Raw genomic sequence first — 6,000 nt, 5'->3', positions numbered from 1 at the left:
ATTGATTGTGAATCTGATAACATGACCAACAGAATTCCTGATTCTTCTTCAACTCCTGCTATTTCTCGCACTGCCTTCCATGAGGATGATTATACTCATCCATGTCATCCTCTCTATGTGCATCCATCAGATGTTTTGGGGACCTCGTTGGTCTCCACTCCGATTGATTGAACAGGATATGGTAGTTGGAGGCGTAATATTCTTGTTGCACTTTCAATTAGAAACAAACTAGATTTTATAAATGGAAACTCCCAGAAAACTTCACCTACTTCACCTCTTGCCAGACAATGGCAGAGGTGTAATGATCTTGTCATTTCCTGGTTAGTAAACTCTTTTTCTAAAGAAATATCTCGTAATGTGGAGTATTCATCGTTTGCTAGGGAAATTTAGAATGAGTTAGAAGAGAGATATGGTAAGGATGATGGTGTTAGAGTTTTTGAACTTAAGAAAGAGTTAGCACATATTTCCCAGGGGTCTCTTGGCTTAGCCTCATGTTTCAACAAAATCAAACAGTTATGGGATAAAATAGCTTCCATATCTGCTGGTCGAACTAGGGTGTGTTCTTGTGGGGCTAAGTCTGCAGAAGATGAGGAACAGAGGGCTTATCAGTTTTTAATGGGTTTGAATGATACATATGTCCAAACTAGAAGTAATATTCTCATGATGAACCACTTCCTTCAGTTGGGGCTGTGTATAGCATTCTATTGTCCGATGAGAAACAGAGGAATGTGTCTGCTGCAACTCAGTTTCCCTCTACTTCTGCATCCTTTAATGTTGGGTCTCCAGGCAGAGTTATCCTTCTAAAGTGAATTTTGAATAATCTAAACCAAATGCCACCTGCAAATACTAAAAGAAACCTGGACATACAATAGAAAAATGCTACAAACTCCATGGTTATCCCCCAAGTTTCAAGTTCACTGAAACTCCTAACATTAGAAAGACTGCTGCACATGTTGAGCTCACCAACCATCCTGAATTTGGGACCGATGACATCTCTACTGAGCATGGTACTCTTCCACAGTTTGAAGATATGTCTGCTATCCCTGGGCTTACCAAGGATCAGTACTCTCAATTGGTGATGTTGCTTCAACAGTCACATCTTTCTCCTTCTCCATCTACTTCAAACCTAATGGGGTCAGCAAATTTTGCTGGTGAGTTAATTCTCCTAGTGTGTCTTATGGTGCATGTATGTTGACCAAAGTGGATGGTATAGTATGGATCATAGACTGGCGCTTCTCACTGTCGACGCCCCCTTTTTCTAAAGCGAAAATCTGGTTTACGACATTTGGGAAGACAACTCTATTCCCGTTGGGTTTTTGGATTTGAAGAGTCGCCACCTAATGATTAAGTGCATTAGGACACTAAGGATTTTTGAGTTGGAAAACTAGAGTTCGGGTAAGGGCTAGAAATTATCTCGAGGGGAAGGTGTTAGGCACCCCTCAAGATCCACTAGTGTGGTTCCCGGCCATGCTATGTTGTGACTTTAATGCAAATAGATACACAAAGGATTTTACACATAAGGGTTGCAAACAAATACGTGACAAGTATGAGGGCTCAAGGTCTAGATGATCTACAATTTGTTTAAAAGGGGGACTAAACGCAGAAAATTAATCAACACATTGAATAAACAAAGAAGAAGAATTTGGAAGAAAAGGCATAATGCAGTAAAATTAAGGAGGAGTTTTGAGTAGTTGAAAAGACAGGATTTTAGATATTAAACAAAGTTGTATAAGAAAAGGGGTCCTAGGTTTATAAATCACATGGATCATCCACACAACACCGGTAATCAATTGTACGCGTAGTGTTATCGTGTGATCATCATCTCCATGTCTACCCTTCCCACCCCGTAAAGGTTATTTAAACGTGTGGATTGGTCACGAATGCTTATTGCGTGCTATTACCTGTCCCGTCCTATAAGTCCTAGAGGGTATTTAGGACCACTATCCCTACAGGGTAAGGTCTAGGCTGGACCCTTAGGTTTAAAGGACAAAATGCTAGGCGACATACATAACAAGTAGGACTTCACATAAAGGGGAACATACAAAGGCAAATAAGAGGCTCACAGATCCCTCACAAGTAAACCTGTAACTAGCACGTCTCAAACACAGTTAAGGTCTAAAAAGAGTTCAAAACAGGAAGGTCGGAGAAGATAAATTGTAGAAGAAGCCTAAGATTTAAAACTAAGTGCCTTGAAGAATGTCCGATTTTCAGAATGATGAATAAAAGATGGCAGTTAATTGCAGCAGTTCAGGAATTAGTAAAAAAAGATACAGATAAACTTGTTTAAAACATACTTTGAAAATATAGTAGTAGTATTATAGTAACCTACCAAAGCACGATTCTGGACAAGCAAACAACTCAGTAAAAAGCATGATAAAACAGAGGCACGATTCCGGGATAAAAAATGGGCTGGAGTTTTGACAGAACACATTTTATAGAAGCAAACAAAGGATGAAGTACATAAGTTAAAGAGGCTGAGTAGTTCTGAAGCATGATTAATCGATTTGTATTAGGCCTAAAGCTTGCCTAGGTGTCTTATTCATTGCCTAATTACCTTAAAGGTGAACATGCATATTAATCCCAGTTTTAAAGGACGCGATTAATCAAACCTGCATTATTAGCTTAAACATACTGGTGAGGCGTTTCGCAAATTGTAACTCAGACAAAAATATAAATCCTAAGTAACATGGTATCTAATGCACGTAAAGGTCCTAAAAACATGGTATCTAAATGCCAGTGAAAATGCAACAGTAGTTTTAACAGTTATTTGTGAATCATTAGCTAGTTGTGAGTATGAAGTGAGTATGACAACAGACTGAAAGTAAAGAGTCTAAAAACAGGATCACTACTACATGAGATGCATGTCCTATACATGATGTCTATTGCACAAATAGGTAAGTAAAGCCCTACGAGCATGTTTTCTACCCATAACTTTAACTAAGCATGCATAACCCCAACCCATTTTCACTATAACCCCAACCAGTTGTTTACAAGTTATTACAAACCATGATAGCTGAATTACATAATGAAAAATAAAATAAGAAGCTACTCTATAGGGAGCCTTCAACCAGGCCCAATCCTTACTTCTTTCGAGTTTCACAGCTATGGTCTGGGTGCGGCAAAGCTGCCTAGGGCCCCATTGGGTCCCTGGCCAATACCAGCACCCAAACATTTACCAAAAATGTTGAATAAGTGCGGTGTGGAACTCCCGGCCTTGTGCATCAAAGTTCAGTGGGTATTCAGAGACACCCAAAGCAATGCTTACACGAAAGGGGGGCAGAACCTACTTTCTAAGAATTGTGAGGGTGTGATAGAGTTTAAGAAAGTTGGGTTTGAAATACCAGTTTTTGAAGAAAATAGTTCCAGAGAACAACTGGGAGTTTGTTTTATAAAAAAACAAGAAAGGAAAGAAACAGGACAACCACAACTCAGAAGATATGCAGAGTTCAGGAAGCAAACAAGTAGGGATGGGGACTGGGGGACAGTTAAATCACATGGCAGAAGTAAACATATACACAATTAGCCATTGAACTAAAGTTACAGCATAGTTATCGCATAGTGTTCATGCCAAAGTCCAACAGCATTAAGTGTCAGACAGAGTCACACATTAGATCATATAACACTTAGGTGGAGGGGGTACAAGTTTGTATGGGTAGATTTTAGGCAGAGGATGAAAACACATAAGAAAATATTGGTCATGCTAAGATAAGAGGAAAGATAAGCACATGGACAAAACAAGTATGCTAGCTTCATAGGAATCAAACAAAGTCATAGTGGATCACACAAGGGGGAAGCAAGAGATATATTAGACTAAAGGGAAAGGGAAATCACAAAGACATGCTAGTTACAAGGTAAAAAATAGAACCGTAAGTGAAAACACAAATGGAATAACAAGAATCTTAACATGAACTGAAACATGTTGTTTTGGAATACTATAGACTTAAACTAGAAACATACCAGTCAAGAGTGAGAATAGAACAACAAGGTACAGAGAGGCAGAGTAACAGGGCAATAGTATGCAGAACAAGAAAGAGAGCAGCAGGACAATAGTATGCAGATGCAAGAGAGCAACAGTAATTACTCAGTCTTGTCTTTCAGCCGACTGAGTGATCAGTAAATAATACGAGAAGCAAAGAGAATATGTATGAGAGTAAGAGAGAACTTAGTATGCTCTGTGTGTATGTGTTTGTGTATGGCTTAGTGATATTTCGTGTGTTATGCAAAAGAGAATAGAGTATTTATAATGCTGAAAACGAGTAAGAAAAATAAGGTATGGAGTACTAGTTTTAAATAATTATGGAAATAATAATCAATCAGCATCAATTAAAGACACAGACTCCTCTAATTAGGGAATCAAGTTCAAACAGTACAATCATAGCTAAATAAGGAAAAGGAATCAACTCATAGACTGATTTTAACCTAATTAAAGCAGTAACTTCATATGGCATATAGTAAAGGCCAAATACAGAATGTTTTAAACAAGGAAGATATATATTGCACATAAATAAGGCAGAATTCAATCTAGTTCTGAAAAATCAATCAAAGTACCACGGATGAGACTGAAAATCTCAAGAAATCAGTGCTAATTAGGGAAAGCATCTCACAAATAAGGAAGCAGTACATAATTGTAGGCAACACACACAAAAGCACATATCCAATAAAAATATCACAGTTTTGCGGAAAGATACATAGAATCGATGAAGCCTTTAAATAAAGAAGTAGTCAAACCTAATAATCATCAAATATCACTCAAATCAGAGAAGCCCTAAACAGGGGGTCATAGAACAGTAGAGGATTAAGACCCCTAACAACGAGAATCACAGAGGATACATGAACACAAGAAACAAACACACATAGTCAAAACAGGCTAGAAAGAATTAGGGCTTTCCAGCCTAGTAACTCATATAGCAATGAAAACATTAGAGGATCGTTCAAAATGTAGTAGAAATCACTAAACTAGAAGTAAAAACCATTTTCTTGAAAAGGGGTTAAGAAACCCTAATTTTAAAATTGAACGATCGTTTAAAGATGAGGCTTTTTCAGAGAAAAGAAACGTAGAGAAACTTCGTAATACTGTAGATCTAGAGTAGATCTAAAATAAATTGAAGAACATAGGGTTAGGGTTTCGTGGAACCCAGGGAAGAGGAACAACCTCAGGGATGGCATCGGCTTAAGCCGGAACAGGTTGTAGACCATTACTCAGGTGGCCGGGGAGGCCGGAAAGTGGCATGGGACAATGGGAGGCAAGAGAACCGTTCCGAGCTCGCCTGAGGACCCCAGGGTATCACTGGACCGATGAGAGGTAAGTAGATGACCAAGAGATGATGAAGAACCAAGGTTTCCATTGAGAAACCAACCGGCGAAGATAGACAGAACTCATCGGAGGGGAAGAAGTCAAGGAGACTTCTACAGAGTCACAGAGAGAGATCGAGAGATAGAGAGAGAATGAGTCGTGAAAGAATGAGTAGGGGAGAGGGGGGTAGGTGAGGGTTTAATTAAGGTAACTTAATCTGGGCCGTTGATCTCATTTGATCAACGGCTCAGATTAAAATAGGAGTGGACCGGGCGGGTCTGAAAATGGGTTGTGGGTTTGGGTTGGAATTTGAAATTGGGTCGTTTGATTAGGGGTGGAATTGGGGTTAAATCGGGGCTACAATTGCAATTGGAAATGGCTATGTATTAAATAACCAATTTCTCCCCTCTAATTTATATAAAAATAGTTAAAATAATTTTAAAAACGAATTAAAAGCACCGAACTAATTAATAATATATAAAAATTAATCTAAAAATACTGGGAATAATTCTATAATTGTAAAATACCATTAATCATAATATAGGCTATGATTGCAATTTTATGCGATTGTAGTTTAAAAAGAAATATCAAATAGATTTGTAAAAATATGCAAAAATCACCTTTATTATATCTTAGTGTAAATATGAGAATAAAAATAAGTTGTTCCCCAAAAATGATAGCCTGGAAATAATTATTGAATTTTATAT

The sequence above is a fragment of the Nicotiana attenuata genome, unplaced genomic scaffold (assembly GCF_001879085.1).
Source record: "Nicotiana attenuata strain UT unplaced genomic scaffold, NIATTr2, whole genome shotgun sequence".
Lineage (NCBI taxonomy): Eukaryota > Viridiplantae > Streptophyta > Magnoliopsida > Solanales > Solanaceae > Nicotiana > Nicotiana attenuata.
The sequence above is the reverse complement of the archived record's forward strand: the minus strand, read 5'-3'. Positions refer to the sequence as shown.